This window comes from Triticum aestivum, chromosome 7D (assembly GCF_018294505.1).
Source record: "Triticum aestivum cultivar Chinese Spring chromosome 7D, IWGSC CS RefSeq v2.1, whole genome shotgun sequence".
NCBI lineage: Eukaryota > Viridiplantae > Streptophyta > Magnoliopsida > Poales > Poaceae > Triticum > Triticum aestivum.
The window spans coordinates 382581894-382606520 of NC_057814.1; positions in this window are offsets into that span (position 1 = coordinate 382581894).

Below are 24627 nucleotides of genomic sequence, written 5' to 3' on the forward strand. Positions count from 1 at the left end.
TGTCCCATACATCCTACCTCGATGATGGTTATAATACAGCAAATTTTCCCATTTTTCTCTATAGAGAAGGACCGATTTGGAAACTCAGGATGAGGTAACCTGTGCTAATACCTCTGCTATCTTCAAGAATGCTTGGTGGCAGTATCGGAATTACCTGAAGAAAACATACTTCACCGGCAAAGAAACTCATCAAATTCCCTTACGTTCTCCTGAGACACATTTGCTGGACGATGACTGGGAACGCCTTGTTCTGTACTGGTCCCGAACCAAGAATGTGGTAAGGTCTATGAGCTCATTTTCTATTTTGAAGTACTATATTCTTGCGTCTTATTGTACTCTGTTCATGTAGAACAAGTGCCTAAACTTGAAGAACAACTGTTCTAATTTAAGATTCCATTGCTATCATAGTTCAAAAAAGCGCTAGGCGTTAATTCTGCATTTTGCCACCGCCTTGTGCTTTACTGACCAAAGCGCATGCTTATGCGCAGCTATGCACAGATTAAGCGTAGTTATGCGCAATGCGTTTCGCCAACGCCTAGAGCCTAGGCGTGCTTAAGCGCTCGCTTAGGCGCGCCTTTTTTAACTATGATTGCTATCGTGCATACTGCTTTGCTCTTGTATCACTATATTTACTCATACAAACTTATTTTTAAATTGAAGGATCCAATCGAAACTTCAATGGCACAGCAGGTATGTTCACGCATGTTTCTTTAACAGGCTTGCTCTTATCAATAGCTCTGTTGATTTCAATTTCAATTGTGTATACAGTTGACTTCTCATATCATGCACATTACTAGCATCATAACAGAGCCAATAGTGTTGTTGTACATGTAGACCCGTGGTGCCCATCTGAAATCTTGTTGTGCCGTGTAGTTTCTCACGCTTTGTATTCTTTCACTGCTGCTTTGTCTTGAACTGGTATGATTTGAACCGTGTCTCTATTTTGATTTGGCAAGACAATGCAGTGACCATAGGACATAGATATATGTTTGTTTGATGCTTTTATTATGTACTAGTACTTGGCAATAGAAGACTTGGTAGTTTAATCATGTCCACCTTACTAATGAACTGGTTCACCGAAATGAGTTTGATATACTAGTACATGCTAAACTGTTATGTGTCTGCTTGTTTCTTCTTTTAGAATGCTGACAGAATATTGGGGAAGAGTGCCTTATTAAGCAATGGTAAATGAAGTAATGCAGATAAGGTTTAGGATAGTGACACATCCTTGTTGGTCTCCAACAAAGCTGATAAAATAGCTAAGGAAGACTATCTCGAAGACAGTGAGACAACCCCAAAGTCCTGTCTTGGTTTACTGTTGGAGTTACTGGCCGCTACCGCTTGCACAAGCTATTCAAACTCACTTTCTGAATCAGTTCGGTTTCTTGAGTCTCAACTACAAGCTGAAAGACATCGATCAGCTGTGCTGCGACCAGAAGCGGAAGGACTACGGAAGTCCCTGGAGCATTCAGATACATACTTTCTGGTGCAACAGCAAGCGTTGGAGGATTTTAGCGCCAAACAGGAGAAAGCTAATAAGCTTGCTAAGCTTATTGCCAGCATGGTGGATACCATGTTTCTTGAGCTCTTATGAAGTTGTTTCAGTTATGCTCTTGTTTTGCTGCCGCGTTTATTTGCACTGGTGGCCAATTTTGACGGACAGTATATGTAATATGCTGCTTTCTTCCCTATATTTGCACTGGTGGCGAACTTTGATGCCCAGTGGATGTAATATGTGTAATAGCGGTAATAGGCTAGCGTTAATTGCTTGCTTATTTATTTCCTTATTGTCTTGTTTAGTTGTTTGCTCGTAGTCACTGCAGTTCTTTTTCTGTGTTTTTCTAGTGGCCACAATAACCTATTTTTGGAAACTAGGCCAAAATAATCATGGCAACACACATACTGTTGTAACCATGGGCCTCCTGCGGGCCGTATGATCCATGGGCCTTCTACGGGCCGTGGGATCCATTGGCCTTCTATACGGGTCGTAGGATCCATGGGCCTTCTACAGGCCGTACGATCCATGGGCCTTTTACGGGCCGTAGGATCCATGGGCCTTCTATGGGGCGTATCGTCATTTCGCCAATCATGCGCCATACTATTCATGGACAATAACGGGCCGTTTATTGGCTGTATTTGATAACTCTATGAAAACAGCCCAACGGGTTTTTTCGACATGAAAACGGCCCAACGTATTAACGGGCCACAAACGGGCCGACTGTAACCACGGGCTGAATTTGGCCCACAAGCAGAAAATGACAGTAACGGGCCATAAGTAACCGAATGCTGGAAGTGAGCCCAAGAATAAATGGGCCCTGAGAAGGCCGAAAGATATCATGGGCTGGAAACGGCCCAACGGAATAATGGGCCGTTAATGGGTATAAAGTGATACATTGTTCATTACGGGCCAGTTTTACCACGGGCCGTTAAGGGGCCGAAGGTTACTAAGGGCCTCATATGGGTCGAAAGACGTCATGGGCCATACATGGGCCGGAAGTTAAAACGGGCTGGAATTATATTGGACGGCCCAGATGACGCTACTGGGCCTAATTCGGATACGCTGTAAACGGGCCCTGGGATAGCGGGCTGTAAATGGGCTATATGCGAGCAGGCCATTAATAGGCTTGCCGTGGGCCGGCCCGCCACCTTTTGACCAAGTCAAACGGGCCGGCCTTTTCACAGGAATGGGCCTCTGTTGGGCCGTGCCACGTGTCAGCGTATCATAGGCGCTTTGGGTCCAATGAGTGGATGACATATGTCCCAACGGTAAGCCGACACGTGTTTCCTCCAGCCAATGATGATTTTACACATGGAAAATCCCCATTGGTCGGGGCTGTTAACGGGTTATCGGATCCAAAACCGGACCCAATAGCTTAACGGCGTTTCGTTACGGTGGATGCCACGTGTTGGTCACCCTTGACGAAAGCACTTCTGTGACGCGCGATTTATCGTCATGGAAGTGGACTCTTCTGTGATGATAATTTTGGTAATGTCATGGAACACTTCTACGACAACACAGGTATGACTATCTTGATTCTGTCATAAATTTGTCATGGATGTACATGCATGACAGAAAACGTGACCTACTATGACAAACACGTATCATCACGGAAGTGTATTTTTTTGTAGTGCAAGCACGGCGGTGGTGTGAGGTCGAGGGGAGGGTGGGGCGGCGGAGGCAGGGGTTTGGGCCGGTGGTCGCTGGCGGTTCGAGAAAGATCGTCAATAGTGACTGGCGGGAGGTAGACGAAGGCCATCTGCCCGTTCCTTATAGATCGGATGGTTCATAAAAAAATCGACCGACCTATTTATTTTCAGTCGACTGTTATCTTGATAGGACCACATGTGGTGGTGTGCTGGAGGAGTACCTGCATTTCCCAGCCATCCAAGTGCTCATATATTACAAAATCATACAGAGTAGAATCTAATTTTGTTTGCCATGCAATGTTGTAGAGCTATCATATGTCTCCTGTCATTTATTTTTCAGCCACCTGCTATCTGCTACTTTTACAGTGCACTAATTCTGCACACACTTCACCCATACTCTCACTATTATGTTTTTATGAGGGTATTTCAGACTCTGCTGCCTTGACAGAAGCAGAAAAGAAAAGAGAGAAGTCGCTCCAGCATGGTACACGGCTAGGACAGACACGTTTGAGCCTTATAAATGGTGCAGTGTCAGCAGATGGAGACGGTAAACATAGCTCTGGAGTTGATGACCTCGCTCGCCATGAACCACCATCCCAGGTGCTTCCTTTAACTTCGTGGTGTCATATGTGGTTGCATGTTGCATATGGTGTCTAGCTTGTATTCAAAAGGCCGAAGTCAGTCTTTATTAAGATAAGGAAAGATATTTTTTACATGAACCACCATCCCGGGAGCACCAGAAGACAAATAGCTAGTCAGGGCACTGGTCGAGCCAGTGACAAGCCCAGCACAGACATGCATCACCTAGAAGCCAACTAAAAAGCCACGATGGTAGCGAAGTAGCCCGCCTCCCACCAGGCTCTCAGGTCCTAGATGATCATGCTCACCACTCCAGCCGGATGTCTAGCTTGTATTGCTTCCAATTTGGTTAAATTGCATCTGCTTAGCTTACACACTATACCTTTGAATATGACATGCCTTCCTATTTTTGGTACATACTAGTACATCTGTCTATTAACCATGTTCTTACATCAAACTAATGTTCTTGTGTATCCCTCATCAATCACTTATGATGAGGCAGTCAGCCCAGTGGACTACTATGATAAAAGATCCTCATTTAAAGAATGCGGCGTCAGCCTCCCCACATGATTCTCAAGAAACAGCAAGGCTAGATGAAGATAGTGAACGTAGCTCTATAGTTGATTACCGCATTTCCCCTACACTAGAATCGCAGGTGCTTGCTCTAACTTGGCAGCATGATATGTGGTTGCATGTTGCATATGGTGTCTTGGTTGTAATTCTTCTAATCTGGTTAAATTGCATCTGCTATTATGCTTAGTTTATACATTATACCTGTTAATGTGACATGCCTTCCTGTTTTTAGTACATAGTACATCTGTCTATTAAGCATGTCCTCACATAAAACTATTGTTTTTTTGTATCCCGCATAAATCAATATGACGAGACACCTTCAGTATATGCAGTGTGATATTAGTTGCATCTTTGATATGATTTATAGCATGCGCTGCTTCTAATTTGTTGAAATGCCATTTATGATGGGACACTTTTAACTTGGCAGAGTCATATTGGTTGCATCTTTCATGTGGTGTCTAGCTTGCATTGCTTCTTATTTGTTGGAATGGTTTCTGCTTAGTTTACACAAACAGTTGTGAACATGCCATATCGTCCTGTTTTTCGTACATATTCCATCCTGGTATCATGTGTTTGCCTTACATCAAAGTAGTGATTTTCAGTATCATGCATGAATGAGTTCTGAAGAGAGAATTTTATTGCTTTTTCTTGTTGATTTTACTTGACAATTCAATATCAATAAAGCGGAAGGAAGTTAGCAAGGCAGCGGATAAAGGTGCTCCTTCCAAACTGTGGGCCTCTATAGTTTCTACTCCTCCATCCCCCCAAGATGATTTCCAAGACAACACATGCATAGACACTCAACGTAGCTGTGTTTATGATGAGCACGTCTCCCCTAGTGCACCATCACCGGTGCTCCCTCTAACTTGGCACTGTTATATGTGGTTGCATGTTATGTGTGATGTCTAGCTTGTATTGCTTCTAATTTTGTTGAATTCCATCTGCTTACTTTACACATTATACTTGAATAAGACACGTGTTCCTGTTTCTAGAACATACAATATCTGTCTATCACACCATGTTCTTACATCAAATTACTACTGTTGTGTAACCTGCAACAATCACTTATCATAAGACACGTTTGACTTCGGAGTGTGATATAGGTTACATCTCGCATTCTTTTCTAGCTTGTACTACTAATTTGTTGAAATGACACTTATGACGAGACAATTTTAACTTGGTAGAGTGATATTCGTTGCATCTTTCATATGGTGTCTAGCTTTCATTGCTTCTAATTTGTTGAAATGCCTTCTCCTTAGTTTACACATCATAAGCTATGAATATGCAATGCTGTGAATATGCAATGGCACTAATGACGAGAGACCTTTAACTTGATAGTGTGATGTTGTTTGCATCTTGCATATGATTTATTTCTTGTACTGCTTCACATTTGTTTAAAGGGCATTTATGATGAGACACTGTTAACTTGGCAGAGCGATATTTGTAGCATCTTTCATATGGTGTCTACCTTCCATTGCATTGCTTCTAATTTAGTGAAATGTCTTCTGCTTAGTTTACACATCATAGTTCTGGTTATCTCACGCCGTCCTGTTTTTCTTACATATTACATCCTCCTATCATGTGGTTGTCTAACATCAAAGTTCAGTTCGTCTGTATCACGCATCAATTTGTTCTGAAGAACTAAATTGTTATTCGTTTTTCTTGTCGGCTTGACTTAACATGGCACAGAGAAAGAGGAAGCAAGACAGAACGACAGGGAAAGGGAAGCGGAAGAATCCTGCAGATTCTGCTGGTACTGATGGTGCAATAGAAGGTCAAAGTCCAGCGGAAAATTGTACCGACAGGGTATCCCGTGCTAAACGAGCTGCAGAACAAGCCAAACAGAAACAAATAGCTACCACCAAACAAGCAGAGACAACCCTAGTTGTTGCAACACCTTCCACAGTACCACCAGCTGCACGATTTACTCGTTGGTCAACTCAGCTAGCAGCACGTTCCCAAGCTCCCTTGCCACCTGACACTACTTCAGAAGCACTCTTGACACAAGATGAGTTGGCAAGATCAGATGAACTTTGTGAGCTTCAATAGCAAGAAGGTAGTTGCTGGAGTCAAGTTACAGTTGCATGCTTCTTTATATGTAGTCTCACAGTTTGATGTACACTAACACTTCCTATGTTTGTTGTTGGACTAGCACCTAGGCGCAAGAGGAAACAACCATCAGGGATAATGCTCGATAGGTTAACTAAATCTAGAGGAGGAAGAATGGAGATCCGTTTTGAGGCAGGTTTAAAAAGGCCACGTGATGCTACAGAGTCAGCCAAGTTAGTATCAGAGGCAGCGGTTGCTGTTAGGTGTCATGTACGTATCCTCCCAACATGGATTCAGTACAGGAATGACAAAGACGAAACCCAGTTCAACGCCTTCCTCGACCATTTATCTGTAAGTATGGTTATGTATGGAAACTAGAAATATCGTCTTGCTCTGTCCAATACTTTCTAGGTTGCTAATAATGAGACTCCCATAATTTTGAACATATGAGGTTCAAGTTGGATAGCCAAGATGACGCAACCAGACAAGCTTGCACCCATGTTTTCAAGTCTGCTCTGCGACAATATCGGTATAACTTGAGGAAAACTCACTTTGAAGGCAAGGCTAACAGTGAACTTGCCCAAACATCTCCAGTGGAAAATATATCTGATGAAGACTGGAGAGGCCTCGTTAAACACTGGTCCGATCCGAAGTATCAGGTACATTATATATATGTGATCAGATCACATGTTAAAGTCCTATTTACGCATGTGCCACACAAATCTATCTTCTTGTAGGTAAACTGTTCAAAGAACAAGGCCAACCGTACGGAAGTGAAATTCCAACAGACGACAGGATCTCGTAGCTATATTGCACACTGTGAGGCTCTTGTAATTAGCTGCTTCACTCTTTTCGCTATACCATATTATCAGATCTATATTGACTTGTTCCAAATGCAGAGGAAAGCCCGCAAGGACCAAAAAGTGCCTGAACCAAATGCTGTGGAAATCTTCAAGGACTGTCACACCAGCAAGAAGAAGGGCATGACTACACCAGTCAAAGCCGTTGTTGTAAGTCCTTAATCCTCATGCCTTTAAACTACTACTTACTCTGACTTGTGCCTTGAACTGCATGGTTTGCAGCCAATGTCTATTACTCTTTTCAATTTTATACACAATTGTCTTAGCGTATCATTGCACCTTACAAGGTTTAAAAGAGAGGAGTGATGTTCCTTTGATCTTGACATGTAATCTAGTTCCGTGCCGGACTTGCCCACACAACGTTACAATTGCCTGTTTATCTGTTCTCAGTTGTTTTGTGATATGAATGATGTCATACTATGCTTACCGTATTATAAACTTCGTCTCTTTATCCTTAGCCCTCAATACAATGTGAAGAAATAGACAATACATTAGCGATGGTACATGGTCATATGTTTGAAACCTGGTTTTATTATGTACTTTGCAATAAAATACAACTATTATTTTACATGGGTTCACCAGAATAAGTTATGTATATAGACCAAAGCTATTTTGTTTGGTTTTGCTGCCTCCTTAATATCTTCTGTTCTGGTACTACTAATGTAAAACCTCAACTTTTCAGCGAGCTATGGAAAAAATGGTGCAACCGCCACCTTCTGAAGGTGGCAAGGCAACTATAACCGCAATGTCAGCTCTTGCTACAGTTGGTCAGTACCTGTCCAATAACAGTGCCAAAAGCACGTTCCTGCGTAATACTGGGTTGGTTGTTAAGGCAATCTCGTCCAAACTGCCTCATGATCAAGATATGCAAGCTCAAAACAATGTTGTATCTGCGCTCCAGACACAAGTCCATTCCCTAACAGAGGCCCTTTGTGAAACAAGGAGAGACATTGTTCGATGTTGTCAAGATATGCATGGTTTTGAAACCAGACTATCAGACATTTGCTATGTTGTTCAGGAGCATAGGAGAACTGAAGGCGAAGGTTATGGTGCTCCATCAGACAATACAACATGAAAACATAACAGTCAGTTCAAATGAACTGAGCTTCTGAACTTCTGGTGGTGCATTTATTTGCTAGACTGTTAACTTTTATGCCAACATTCCTTTTGTTTTATAGTTGTAATTTGTTTTGGTGCGATACAAAATTTGTTCTTAACGTGCAGCCACCGGCTAAAGAAAACAGCAAGCCATTTTTGTATAGTGTAGGGTATTCCCTATATTTGCACTGGTGGCGAACTTTGATGCCCACCGGCTGTAGTTAACATGGGCCTCCTACGGGCCATAGAAACAATGGGCCTTCTAAGGGCCGTAGAAACAATGGGCCTTCTACGTGGCATAGAAACAATGGGCCTTATACGGGCTGTAGATACAATGGGCCTTCTATGGGCCGTATCATCAATGGGCCTTCTACGGGCCGTATCATTGGTTGGCCAAACATGGGCCAATAACATACCACATTATGGTCGTAAATGGGCTAGAGTTGAAATCGTCCGTTCATGGGCCGACCATAACGGGCCATCGTTAATCGGCCGTATTTTGATGACGCTATGAAAACGGCCCAACGTATTAATGGGCCACAAATGGGCCGACTGTAACCACAGGCTGAATTTGGCCCACGAGCAGAAAATGACAGTAATGGGCCGTAAGTAATCGAATGTGGAAATGAGCCCAAGAATAAATGGGCCCCGAGAAGGCCGAAAGATAACATGGGCTGGAAACGGCCCAACGGAATAATGGGCTGTTAATGGGTATAAAGTGATACACTGTTCATTACGGGCCAGTTTCACCACGTGTCGTTAATGGGTATAAAGTGATACACTGTTCATTACGGGCCAGTTTTACCACGGGCCGTTAATGGGCTGAGAGTAATAAGGGCCTCATATGGGCCGAAAGACGTCATGGGCCATACATGGGCCGGAAGTTAAAACGGGCTGGAATTATGTTGGACGGCCCAGATGACGCTACTGGGCCTAATTCGGATAGGCCGTAAACGGGCCCTGGGTTAGCGGGCTGTAAATGGGCTATATGCGAACAGGCCATTAACAGGCTTGCCGTGGGCCGGCCCGCCACCTTTTGACCAAGTCAAATGGGCCGGACTTTTCACAGGAATGGGCCTCTGTTGGGCCGTGCCACGTGTTGACGTATCATACGCGCTTTGGGTCCAATGAGTGGATGACATCTGTCCCAACGGTGAGCCGACACATGTTTCCTCCAGCCAATGATGATTTTACACGTGGAAAATCCCCATTGGTCGGGGCTGTTAACGGGTTATCGGATCCAAAACCGGACCCGATAGCTTAACATCGTTCCGTTACGCTGGATGCCATGTGTCGGTCACCCTTGACGAAAGCACTTCTGTGACGCGCTATTTATCATCATGGAAGTGGACACTTCCGTGATGATAATTTTGGTAATTTCACGAAACACTTCTCCGACAGCACAGGTATGACTATCTTGATTCTGTCATAAAATTGTCATGGATGTACATGCATGACAGAAAACGCGACCTACTGTGACAAACACGTATCATCACGGAAGTGTATTTTTTTGTAGTGCCCTATGCATAGATTACCCTAATGTCACCGCAGGAATCCGCAAGTTGATTGCCAAAACATATATCAAGTGAATCAATAGAACAACCCATTGTCACCACGGGTATCCACATGCAAGACATACATAAAGTGTTCTCAAATCCAAAAAGTATTCAATCTGATAATAGTGAAACCTCAAAGGTAAAAACTCAATTCATCACAACGAGATAGAGAGGGAGAAACACCATATGATCCAACTATATTAACAAAGCTCGCGGTACATGAAGATCGTCCTAAATCAAGAACATGAGAGAGAGAGATCAAACACATAGCTACTGAAACATAGCCTCAGCCTCAGGGGTGAACTACTTCCTCTTCATCATGGAGACCGCCGGGATGATGAAGATGGCCTCCGGTGATGATTTTCCCCTCTGGTAGGGTGCCAGAATAGGGTTCCAGATGAGATCGCTTTGGTACAGAGGCTTACGGCAGTGGAGCGAAAGTTCTTGGTTTCTTTCTGGGTTTTTTGGTATTTATAAGAATTTTTGGCGTTTGTTTCACATCAAGGGGGGCCCACGGGGGAGCGACAAGCTCGGTAGGCGCACCCTGGGGGAGAGCGCGCCCCCAGGCTTGTCACTTCCTCGTGAGGTTTCTGGTCCTTCCTCGAAGCTTCAGGGGTCTCTTTTGGTCCACAATAAATCAACAAAAAGTTTCAACCCATTTCGAGAACTTTTATTTCTACACAAAAAACAACACCATGGTAGTTCTGCTGAAAACAATGTCAGCCCGGGTTAGTTCCATTCAAATCATACCAAAACCATATAAAATTGTTGTAAACATGGTATGACTTCTTCATAAATTATTGATACATTGGAGACGTATCACCATCCCCAAAGCTTAATTCCTGCTCATCCTCGAGTAGGTAAATGATAAAAGAAATAATTTATGAATTGTGAATGCTAGCATAGTGCATAAGTTTGATCAATGATAGGTCCAAACACTTTTTATAGCATCATTATATATCATAAACAGTAGCTCATCTCATAAAATTTCTCATGATCAAGTAGCAATCAATTCACATGTTTTGGTTCAAACAATGCATTCTCTTGAACTTAACGACCTATGTTCTTAGTCACCAAACAATCTCAATTCAGCTTGTTTCACACAAAGTCTAAGTAAGAGCTCCACATACTCAATTATCATATAGTCTTCTATGATTGCTAGTACTCAAAGCATACTTTTAGAACAAATAGCATCCATCGAACACAGAGAAAGATAGGATCTTAATGTTTCGCCTCCCAACTTATTTATCATAGAGATAATTGTCAAAAATAATAATTCATGATCAAATATATTTGAATGGCCATATATGCCTGGATATTTACCACCACATGACGCTTGCCAACTAAAGAATAATTGAGGTTGAAATGAGAATGAACACTTATTGACTCTTGCATAAAATGTAAAATCTAAAAATTAAAAGATAGGCCTGATGTCTACTACAACGTGTTCTTGTAGACTCGTGTTGGGACTCGAAGCACAGAGTTTTGTAGGACAGTAGAAAATTTTCCTCAAGTGGATGACCTAAGGTTTATCAATCCATGGGAGGTGTAGGATGAAGATGATCTCTCTCAAACAACCCTGTAACCAAATAATAAAAAGTCTCTTGTGTCCCCAACACACCAAATACAATGGTAAATTGTATAGGTGCACTAGTTCGGCGAAGAGATGGTGATACAAGTGTAGTAATGATATTAGATATTAATTTTTGTAATAGTAACAATAAAAAAACAACAAGGTAACAAGTAACAAAAGTGAGCACAAACGATATTGCAATGCTTGAAAATGAGGCCTAGGGTCCGTACTTTCACTACTGCAATCTCTCAACAAAGCTAATATAATTGGATCACATAACAATCCCTCAATGTGCGATGAAGAATCACTCCAAAGTACCTATCTAGCGGAGAACATAAGAAGAAATTGTTTGTAGGGTACGAAACCACCTCAAAGTTATCCTTTCCGATCAATCTTTCCAAGAGTTCGTACTAAAATAACACCAAGTTATCCTTTCTGATCGATCTATCCAAGAGTTCGTACTAAAATAATACCATATGATACACATCAACCAACTCTAATGTCACCTAGATACTCCAATGTCACCACGAGTATCCGTGAGTTGAATATATGATATGCATCAAACAATTTCAGATTCATAATACTCAATCTAACACAAAGAACCTCAAAGAGTGCCCCAAGATTTCTACCAGAGAAGCAAAGACGATAATGTGCATCTACCCCTATGCATAGGTTACCGCAATGTCACCACGGGAATTTGTGAGTTGAGTGCCAAAACACATATCAAGTGAATCAGTATGATACCCCATTGTCACCATGGGTATTCATAGCAAGACATACATCAAGTGTTCTCAAATCCATAAAAGTATTCAGTCCGCTAAAACGAAATCTCAAAGGGAAAACTCAATTCATCACAACAAGATAGATAGGGGAAAACACCATATGATCCAACTATATTAACAAAGCTCGCGATACATCAAGATCGTGCCAAATCAAGAACACGAGAGAGAGAGAGAGATTAAACCCATAGCTACTGGTACAAACCCTTAGCCCCGAGGATGGACTACTCCCTCCTCATCATGGTGGCCGCCGGGATGATGAAGATGGCCACCGGTGATGATTTCCCCCTGCGGCAGTGTGACGGAAGGGGGTCTAGATTGGTTTTTCATGGCTACAGAGGCTTGCGGCGGTGGAACTTCTGATCTAGGGTTATTTCTGATGGTTTCTCGATTTATAGGATTTTTCAGCGTTGGAATCACGCGAATATGGGCCTCGAGGTGACCACAACCCACCTGGGCACGAGCATGGGCCCAGGCGCGCCCTGGTGGGTTGTGCTCACCTCCTTCAGCTTCTGGTCCTCCCATGAAGCTTCTGGTACCTCTTTTGTTCCAAAAAACCGTCAAAAAGTTTTGTTGCATTTGGAGAACTTTTATTTCTGCACAAAAAAACACCACCACGGTAGTTCTACTAAAAACGACATCAGTCCGAGTTAGTTCCATGCAAATCATACCAAAACCATATAAAATTGTTGTAAACTTGGCATGAATACTTCATAAATTATAGGTATGTTGGAGACGTATCAGCATCCCCAAGCTTAATTCCTACTCGTCCTCGAGTAGGTAAATGATAAAAGAAATAGTTTATGAAGTGTGAATGCTAGCAAAGTGCATAAGTTTGATCAATGATAATTCCAATCACTTTTCCTAGCATCATAACAACAACTCTTTCTCATAAAACTTCTCATGTTAAAGTAGCAATCAAATCACATGTTATGGTTCAAACAATGCCTTCTCTTGAAACTCAACAACCTATGTTCTTAGTCGCCAAACAATTGCAATTCAACTTATTCAACAAATTGTAAGTAATAACTCCACATACTCAATCATCATATGGTATTCTATGATTGCTAGTACTCAAAGCATATTTTTAGAACAAATGGCATTCATCGAACACAGAGAAAGATAGGGGCTTAATATTTCTCCTCCCAACTTATTTAACATAGAGATAATTGTCAACAATAATAAATCATGATCAAATATATTTGACTGGTCATATGTGCCTAGATCTTTCCGCACCACATGATGCTTGCCAACTATAGAATAGCTGAGGTTGAAATGAGGAATCATACAATTGACTCTTTTCATAAAAGTAAATACTGAAAAGTAAAAGGCAGGCCCTTCGCAGAGGGAAGCAGAGGTTGTCATGTGCTTTTTGGTTTTGTATGCACAATCCCTTAATGTAAAAGAACGTCACGTTATATTGCCCCTTATGATAGCAACCTTTATTATGCAGTCCGTCGCTCTTATTACTTTGCCATCACAAGTTTATACAACGCTCAATTTTCTCTTACACTAAATGATCAAACACATTTACAAGCAATTTTTATTGCCTTTTTGCACTGATGACAACTTACTTGAAGGATCTTATTCAATCCATAGATAGGTATGGTGGACACTCATGGCAAGAAACAGGGTTTCAGGGTTTTTGGATGCACAAGTAGTATCTCTACTTAGTACAAATTTTTGGCAAGCAAAAGATCATAGGCAAGCACCACATGTTGGAGGATCCATGAAAATATAACTTGTATGCAAATATACCCAAACATAACTCATTATGTTCTCTTCCTTTTCCAACTTCAACTAATTTGCTCAAGTTTGAAAATAATTAATAGGTATTCACAATCATAGAAGATGTCCAAGATAATATATTTGCATCTGGAAGTTATCTTCCTTATACTAATCATTCATGAATTGCTTGTATGACCAATATTGTGATTGTCAAGCTTCAAAAGATTTCACTTTCTAAACCCAATGTGAAGCTACTACTAGGCATAATATGAACATATAATTTCAACTTCATGATATTCAATTCATTCAACAATTTACTCATAGGATATAAGTGAAGCACAAGAGTAAAAGACAAACTACTCCAAAAAGATATAAGTGAAGATCAAATGAGTAGTTAAGAAAATGGGTGGCTATTTGAGGACTCTCTTTTATTTAATTTTTTTTCAGATCTAAGTATCTTATTAAAAAAGTAAGAAAAACAAAATAATATGACATTCCAATAATAGCACACATCATGTGAAGAAGCAAAAACTTAGGCTCAACTGAGGCTAACCGATAATTGTTAATGAAGAAAGGTGCGATGCCTACCGGTGCATCCCCAAGCATAGATGCATGAGAATTCTTGGAATATTAACTTGGGATGCCTTGGGCATCCCCAAGCTTGAGCTCTTGTGTCTCCTTAATTCCTCTCATATCACGGTTTCCCTAAATCTTCAAAACTTCATCCACACAAAACTCAACAGAACTCGTGAGATAAGTTAGTATAAATCAATGCAAAAACCTTATCATTCTCTACTGTAGCAAATCATTAAAATTATTATTTGACATTGCATACTAAATGCCTCTGCATATTTAATAGTCCTATCCTCAAATAGAATCGTTAAACAAACAAACATATGCAAACAATGCAAACATAACAGTAATCTGTCAAAACAGTATAGTCTGTAAAGAATGCAAGAAGATTCATACTTCTGTAACTCCAAAAATTCTGAAAGATTACCACAATATATGAAATTTGTTTTAGCTTATTGTGTAAAAAAATTCAAGATTTTATCAGGTTCTGACTTTCCAGAAGAATTCAGACAATTATAGAAAACTTTATGTTTTCAAAACATCAACATATAGACTTGCAAAATAAGCATGGTAATGGCTATCGTTGACATTTTTATTTGAAATTAAAGATGAAAAACATTATCCTAAATAGTAGCAAGAAAATACAGATAAAATAAAATGACGCTCTAAGCAAAACACATATCATGTGACGAATGAAAATATAGCTCCAAGTGAGGTTACCGATAATGTTGAAGACAAAAGAGGGGATGCCTTCCGGGGCATCCCCAAGCTTAGTTTCTTGGGTCTTCCTTGAATATTACCTTGGGATTCCTTGGGCATACCCAAGCTTAGGGTCTTGCCACTCCTTATTCTCCTTATATTGATATCTCACCCAAAACTTGAAAACATCAATCACACAAAACTTAATGGAACTTCGTGAGATAGGTTATTATGATAAAGACAACTCATTCACTTTGGTACTGTCAAAGACAAGATTCATAATTGTTATCACACAATGCCTACTGTACCTTATCATTTTCGTAATTTATATTGAGCAATATAAGCCATAGAAACTAGGAAACAAGCAAACTATGCATTGAAAACAGAATCTATCAAAAACAGAACAGTCTGTAATGATCTGGACAATGACCATACTTCTGTAAATCCAATTTTTTTTGAAACATTACGACAATGTGGTAAATTTGTATATAAATCATCTGTAAAAATTCAGAATTTTATCACGTTCCAGTGAATCTAAACAATTCTGTTACTGGAAGCAAAAGTTTCTGTTTCTGCACAAAATCAAGTCAACTATTCATCCATATTATCCCAAAGGCTTTACTTGGCACTTTATTGAAACAAAAGCTATAAAACATGATTACTAGAGTAGCCTAATCATGTGAACACACAAAAACAGTAGGGGTAAATGTTGGGTTGTCTCCCAACAAGCGCTTTTCTTTAATGCCTTTTTAGCTAGGCATGATGATTTCAATGATGCTCACATAAAAGATAAGAATTGAAACATAACGGTAGCATCATGAAGCATGTGACTAGCACATTTTAAGTCTAATAACCCACTTCCTATGCATAGGAATTTTGTGAGCGAACAATTTATGGGAACAAGAATCAACTAGCATAGGAAGGCAAAACAATCAAAACTTCAAGATTTTCAACAGATAGAGAGGAAACTTGATATTTTTGCAATATGTAAAAGCATATGTTCCTCTCTCATTGTAATTTTCAGTAGCATCATGAATCAATTCAACAACATAACTATCACATAAAGCATTATTTTCGTGATCCACATGCATAAATTTTTTATTACTCTCCACATAAGCAAATTTATTCTCATGAATAGTAGTGGGAGCAAACACAAAAAAATAACTATCATGGGAAACTTGATTGGCATAATCCAATTGAACATTAAAATTATGATGACAATTTTCATGGTTATAATTATTCTTTATAGCATACATGTCATCACAATAATCATCATAGATAGTAACTTTTTTATCATAGTCAATTGAAACCTCTTCCAAAGTAGTGGATTCATCATTAAATAAATTCATGACCTCTCCAAATCCACTTTCATCAATATAATCATCATAGATACGTGGCATGCTATCATCACAATAAATTTGCTCATCAAAACTTGGGGGACTAAAAATAGCATCCTCATCAAACATAGCATCCCCAAGCTTATGGCTTTGCATATCACTAGCATCTTGGATATTCAAAGAATTCATACTACAAACATTGCAAATCATGCTCATCATTCAAATATTTTATGCCAAACATATTATTGAATTCTTCTTCTATCGATTGAGCACAATTTTCCTTTCAATCATTTTCAAGAAAGACATGATAAAGACGAATAATATGAGGCCACCTCAAATCCATTTTTTTAGTTTTCTTTTATAAACCAAACTAGTGATAAAACAAGAAAGTAAAAGATTCAATCGCAAGATCTAAAGATATACCTTCAAGCACTCACCTCCCCGGCAACGGCACCAGAAAAGAGCTTGATGTCTACTACACAAATTGTTCTTGTAGACTCGTGTTGGGCCTCCAAGCGCAGAGTTTCGTAGGACAGTAGCAAATTTTCCTCAAGTCGATGACCTAAGGTTTATCAATCTGTGGGAGGTGTAGGATGAAGATGGTCTCTCTCAAACAACCCTGCAACCAAATAATAAAAAGTCTCTTGTGTCCCCAACACACCAAATACAATGGTAAATTGTATAGGTGCACTACTTCGGCGAAGAGATGGTGATACAAGTGTAGTAATGATAGTAGATATTGATTTTTGCAATAGTAACAATAAAAAACAGCAAGGTAACAAGTAACAAAGTGAGCACAAACGGTATTGCAATGCTTGAAAATGAGGCCTAGGGTCCGTACTTTCACTAGTGCAATCTCTAAACAATGCTAATATAATTGGATCACATAACAATCCCTCAACGCACGATGAAGAAACACTCCAAAGTTCCTATCTAGCGGAGAACAGAAGAAGAAATTGTTTGTAGGGTACGAAACCACCTCAAAGTTATTGCTACTTCTTGAGCTTGCATGGTTTTTCCCTTGAAGAGGAAAGGGTGATGCAGCAATGTAGAGATAAGTATTTCCCTCAGTTAAGAACCAAGGTATCAATCTAGTAGGAGAAACACACAAGTCCCCAATATATGCACCTACATAAACAATCAAACACTTGCACCCAAACCCAATGCGATAAAGGGGTTGTCAATCCCTTCACGGTCACTTGCAAAGGTGAGATCTGATAGAGATAGATATAAAAGATTGCTAAAACATAAAACAAAATAAAAGTAAATAAATTGCAGCAATGTATGTTTGGTATTTTTGGTATATAGATCTGAAAATATATGAAGGAAAATAAACCTGGGGGCCATAGGTTTCACTAGAGGCTTCTCTCTTGAAGGAAAATAATACGGTGGGTGAACAAATTACTGTCGATACAAAAAGAAAAGCGCAAAGTTATGACGATATCCAAGGTAATGATTATGAATGTAGGCATCACGTCCGTGTCAAGTAGACCGACTCCTGCCTGCATCTACTACTATTACTCCACACATCAACCGTTGTCCAACATGCATCTAGAGTATTAAGTTCATAAAGAATGGAGTAACGCCTTAAGTAAGATGACATGATGTAGAGGGATAAACTCAAGCGATATGATGAAAACCCATCTTTTTACCCTTGATGGCAATAATACAAATGCGTGCCTCGCTACCCCTACTTTGTCACTGGGTGAGGATACCGCAAGATTGAACCCAAAACTAAGCACCTCTCCCATTGCAAGAAAAACCAATCTAGTTGGCCAAACCAAACCGATAATTTGAAGAGAAATACAAAGATATCAAATCATGCATATAAGAATTCAAAGAAGATTCAAATAGTATTCATAGATTAGCTGATCATAAATCCATAATTCATCGATCTTGACAAACACACCGCAAAAGAAGATTACATCGGATAGATCTCCAAGAAGATCGAGGAGAACATGGTATTGAGAATCAAAGAGAGAGAAGAAGCCATCTGGCTACTAGCTATGGACCCGTAGGTCTGTAGTAAACTACTCACGCTTCAACGGAGAGGCAATAGAGTTGATGTAGATGACCTCCATGATCGAATCCGCTTACGACAGGATGCCGGAAAAGGCCCCAAGATGGGATCTCACGGGAACAGAAGGTTCCGGCGGCAGAAAAGTATTTTGGAGACGTATCAGTTATCCTTTCCGATCAATCTTTCCAAGAGTTCATACTAAAATAACACCAAGTTATCCTTTCTGATCGATCTATCCAAGAGTTCGTACTAAAATAACACCATATGATACACATCAACCAACTGTAATGTCACCTAGATACTCCAATGTCACCACGAGTATCCGTGAGTTGAGTATACGATATGCATCAAACAATTTCAGATTCATAATACTCAATCTAACACAAAGAACCTCAAAGAGTGCCCCAAGATTTCTACCGGAGAAACAAAGACGAGAACGTGCATCAACCCCTATGCATATATTACCCCAATGTCTCCTCAGGAATCTGCGAGTTGGGTGCCAAAACACATATCAAGTGAATCAATATGATACCCCATTGTCACCATGGGTACTCATAGCAAAACATACATCAAGTGTTCTCAATTCCATAAAAGTATTCAATCGATAAAATGGAATCTTAAAGGGAAAAGTCAATTCATCACAACAAGATAAAGAGGGGAAAACACCATATGATCCAACTATATTAACAAAGCTCACGATGGATCAAGATCTTGCCAAATCAAGAAAACGAGAGAGAGAGAGAGAGAGAGAGAGAGAGAGAGAGAGAGAGATTAAACACATAGCTACTGGTACAAACCCTCAGCCCCGAGGGTGGACTACTCCCTCCTCATCATGGTGGCCGCCGGGATGATGAAGATGGCCACCGGTGATGATTTCCCCCTCCGGCAGGGTGCCGGAAGGGGGTCTAAATTGGTTTTTCATGGATACAGAGGCTTGCGGCGACGGAACTTCTGATCTAGGGTAATTTCTCATGGTTTCTCATGGCGTTTGGAATCACGCAAAGATGGGCCTCGAGGTGACCACAAGCCACCTGGGCACGGGCAAGGGCCCAGGTGTCGGTGTCAAAACCGGCAATTCTCGGGTAGGGGGTCCCGAACTGTGCGTCTAAGGATCGAAGGTAACAGGAGGCAGGGGACACGATGTTTACCCAGGTTCGAGCCCTCTTAATGGAGGTAATACCCTACTACCTGCTTGTTTGACTTTGATGAGTATATGGGTTACAACAGTTGATCTACCTCGAGATCGTAATGGCTACACCCTAGATGTCTAGCCTGTATGATTATGATTGCCTCTACGTACTAAACCCTCCGGTTTATATAGACACCGGAGGAGGCTAGGGTTGTACAGAGTCGGTTTACAGAGAAAGGAATCTTCATATCCAAACGCCAAGCTTGCCTTTCACACCAAGGGGAGTCCCATCCGGACACAGGGGAACGCCTTCCGTCTTGTATCTTCATGGCCCACGAGTCCGGCCCACGCCACATAGCCCGGGCGCCCAAGGACCCCTTAATCCAGGACCCCCTCAGTAGCCCCTAAACCAGGCTTGAATGACGATATGTCTGGCGCGCAGATTGTCTTCGGCATTGCAAGGCGGGTTCCTCCTCCGAACTCTTCAAACTAATTGATCAACGAGAACTATATCCGGCTCTGTTTAACAGTTACAACCCACTACCACAAGGGCATAATACTTAATCAAAAAACATAATATGTCTTTACTGGCAGTTTCGTTGGCAAGACGTTACTTCTGGCCTCCTCCTTTTTTTGAATCGTTTTTCAATCCCCCGATTCGCGTTTCGACATGCAGCCTCCGGTGACACGTCTTGTCAAAACAGAGGTCGTGTCCCCTTATCACGGGATTCTCATCAATACGGGTTTGGGTAATCCAACCGTGCCGTTTGCACGACCCCTTGGGAATAGGCGAGTTTTAAGGCTCGTGGGGGGACGCTCTATATTCACTGCCCTTATAAGGAGATAAGAATCCACCTTTTCACCCCACACCTTCTTCTTCCTCAGCCCATCCGCCCTTGAGCTCCAGCGCCCAAGCTTCGATCCCTTTCGTCCCCAGAAAACACTCTAGCCATGTTCGGATCTGGAGCGCAGGGCAAGTGGATGGCCTCCTCCATCACGGAGGAGAACATCAAGGAGCTCCGGGAGGCGGGGTATTTATCCAAGGAAATCACCCACCGGCTTCCGGCCAAGAAACAGATCGTCCCTAACCCGGAGCCCCATGAGAGGGTAGTATTTATTCCTCATTTCCTTCGCGGGCTAGGGTTTCCCCTCCATCCTTTCATCCGCGGCCTCATGTTTTACTACGGGCTAGATTTCCATGATCTAGCCCCGAATTCCTTTCTCAACATTTTGGCGTTCATCGTCGTATGTGAGGCATTCCTCCGCATCCCTCCCCACTTCGGCCTATGGCTCAAGGTATTCAATGTGAATCCAAAAGTGGTGGATGGTCAACACACGGAGTGCGGCGGCGCCATGGTGAGAAAACTCCCCAACGTAACTTGGCCCAAAGGCACCTTCGTGGAGACCGTGAAGGGGTGGCAACAGGAGTGATTCTACGTCACGGAACCCCGTGACTCCACATGGGCCGCTCCTCCCGAGTTCAAGTCCGAGCGTCCACTGCGGCTGACATTCTGGCTCAACAAGGGCCTGGACAGGGCGTCATCCGACGAGGTGACGACGCTGCAGAAGCGCATCAAGAGTATGGTAGACAAGGATACCAGCCTTGCCAGCGTGATCCAGGTAATGCTCTTCCGCCAGATTCTCCCCTGTCAAGGCCGAACTCAGCACTTGTGGGAGTTCGACCCAGCCTGTCCCCGGACCCTACAGCGGTTCTTCGGCACGAAGCACGAAGACATGTGGAAGTTGCTGTTCAAGACCCAAAATTCGTGGCCGAAAACGACCGATGACCTTGGCCTCGACTGTACTCACGCAGCATCTCCCATAAGTTTTCATGATAACTTTATTATTTTGTAAATCCAAGGGGCGTACTAACCTTTCCATTCTTCATGTAGGGATGGACGAAGAAGGCGGAGCGGATTCACTGTCTGGCTCCGCTGCCCAAAGACCCAGCCATCCCTCTGTTAACGAGGATGCTGGTTCCGGCACCATATCAAGCGCCGGAAAAGAAGGCCAAGAAGAAGGGAAAGGAGGCTAAAAGTGGCCTCCGTCGTAAAGGTGCTTCGGACGTAGTGTCCGAAGACACCGGGACTTATTCCTCCCCTGACGAAGATGAAGGGGAGGAGGAAGAGAGTAATTCTCCCCTTAAGGGGGCGAAGAAGAAAAGGGGGGCTTCCGCGGATCTGGAGGCGGAGGCGTCCAAGAAAGGGAGAATCTCCCTCACGGATGACTCCGAATCAGACACTGATGAATGGCGCCCCAGGCCGAAGCCCCTGGCCGGATGGTAAGTACCCCAAAGGCACTTGTACTTATACATCTATCGGGTCTTCCGCCTTTGTGATTTTAATATACTGAATCACGTGCTGTAGTCCGGCTCGCGTCCTCCCCCAGCAATCCTCATCTTCGGGGAATTCGCTGGATCCGAATGTGATGGATAGCGGGTCACCTCCGCCGGCCTCCTCCCCCAAAGCTACGGACAATACCGAAGTGTTGTCCCGAAGGACACTTCCGGGTCAGGGAGAGGTGCGGGAAGCCATCGAGGTGGCGCCAGAGGGCGATACCTCTGTTGCCGGAAACATGGGGGTACCGACCCCCATGGAGACTGGCGACGGGGGCCATGCCCAATTCGGCCCCCAACCGGACATTATTCCGGAGACCCATACGGCTCTGGAATCAGGTCAGCAGCCTCCTTCGAAAGAAGGGGGTGCGCCAATCCCACCGACGACCTCTGTCAATCCGGAGGCGCCGGATACTCTGGTGGAAGCGCTTCAGAGTGCCACCACTGTGGAAGAACATCGTACCCATATGGGTACGGTGGTTGTAAGGGTTCGGTCCGCTAAAAGCGGATTGAACGAGGCGTACACTAGCCTTCTGAGAGGTGATAACCCACAATTATAGGGGATCAATTGTAGCCTCTTTCGATAAGTAAGAGTGTCGAACCCAACGAGGAGCTAAAGGTAGAACAAATATTCCCTCAAGTTCTATCGACCACCGATACAACTCTACGCACGCTTGACGTTCGCTTTACCTAAAACAAGTATGAAACTAGAAGTACTTTGTAGGTGTTGTTGGATAGGTTTGCAAGAATATAAAGAGCGCGTAAATAAAAACTAGGGGCTGTTTAGATAAAGAAGCAATAAAGTTAGTATAGCGAGTGTGGAAAAGTGGTGGTAGGAGTTGCGAAATTGTCCCTAAGCAATTGACTACTTTACTAGACCGATAGCAAGTTTTATGTGGGAGAGGCCACTGCTAGCATGTCATCCCTGACTTGGAATTCCATGCACTTATGATTGGAACTATTAGCAAGCATCCGCAACTAACGTTCATTAAGGTAAAACCCAACCATAGCATTAAGATATATTGGTCCCCCTTCAATCCCGTATGCATCAATTTCTATGCTAGGTTGAAGCTTCTGTCACTCTTGCCCTCCAATACATAGTCCTATCAACATACAACTAACCCTATGGTGTGATCCGCGCGCGCGCTCATATGATGGGCACCAAAGGACAGCAACATAACCACAAGCAAATTAACCAATCATAGAAATTCACCAATTACCGATAGGACAACGAAAATCTACTCAGACATCATAGGATGGCAACACATCATTCGATAATAATATGAAGCATAAAGCACCATGTTCAAGTAGAGGGTACAGCAGGTTGCGGGAGAGTGGACCACTGTAGATAGATGGGGGGAGGGTGATGGAGATGTTGGTGAAGATGACGGAGGTGTTGGTGTAGATCGCCGTCACACGATGATGGCCCCGGCGGCGTTCCGGCGCCACCGGGAGAGAGGGGGAGAGAGCCCCCCTTCTTCTTCTTCTTCCTTGACCTTCTCCCTAGATGGGAGAAGAGTTTCCCCTCTGGTCCATGGCCTCCATGGCGTGGGAGGGGCGAGAGCCCCTCCGAGATTGGATCTGTCTCTCTGTCTCTGCGTTCCCAGATCTGGCCTTTCACCGTTTCTTATATTCCCGGAGATCCGTAAATCCGATTGGATTGAAATTTGAACACGATTTTTATCCGGATATTGGCTTTCTTGCGACGAAAGAAGGGCTCCAACCGCCTTACGGGGTGTCCACGAGGGTCAGGGGCGCGCCCCCTGCTTCATGGCCCCCTCGGGCATCGTATTGCGTTGATTCTTCTTCCCAAAAATCACATATATTCCAAAAAAATCTCCGTCAGTTTTTATGCCGTTTGGACTCCGTTTGATATGGATTTTCTGTGAAACAAAAAACATGCAACAAACATGAACTGGCACTCGGCACTGGATTAATATGTTAGTCCCAAAAATAGTATAAAGTTGCCAAAAGTATGTAAAAGTTGTAGAATATTGGCATGGAACAATAAAAAATTATAGATACGACGGAGACGTGTCAGCATCCCCAAGCTTAATTCTTGCTCGTCCTCGAGTAGGTAAATGTTAAAAAGATAATTTTTGATGTGGAATGATACCTAGCATAATCTTGATCATGTAATCTAATCATGGCATGAATATTAAGACACGAGTGATTCAAAGCAATAGTCTATCTTTTGACATTAAGACAACAATACTTCAAGCATACTAATAAAGCAATCATGTCTTTTCAAAATAACATGGCCAAAGAAAGTTATCCCTACAAAATCATATGGTCTGGCTATGCTCCATCTTCACCACACAAAATATTCAAATCATGCACAACCCTGATGACAAGCCAAGCAATTGTTTCATACTTTTGATGTTCTCAAACCTTTCAACTATCATGCAATACATGAGCGTGAGCCATAGATATAGCACTATAGGTGGAATAGAATATGATGATGGAGGTTGTGTGGAGAAGACAAAAATGGGAGAAAGTCTCACATCGACGCGGCTAATCAACGGGCTATGGAGATGCCCATCAATTGATGTCAATGTGAGGAGTAGGGATTGTCATGCAACGGATGCACTA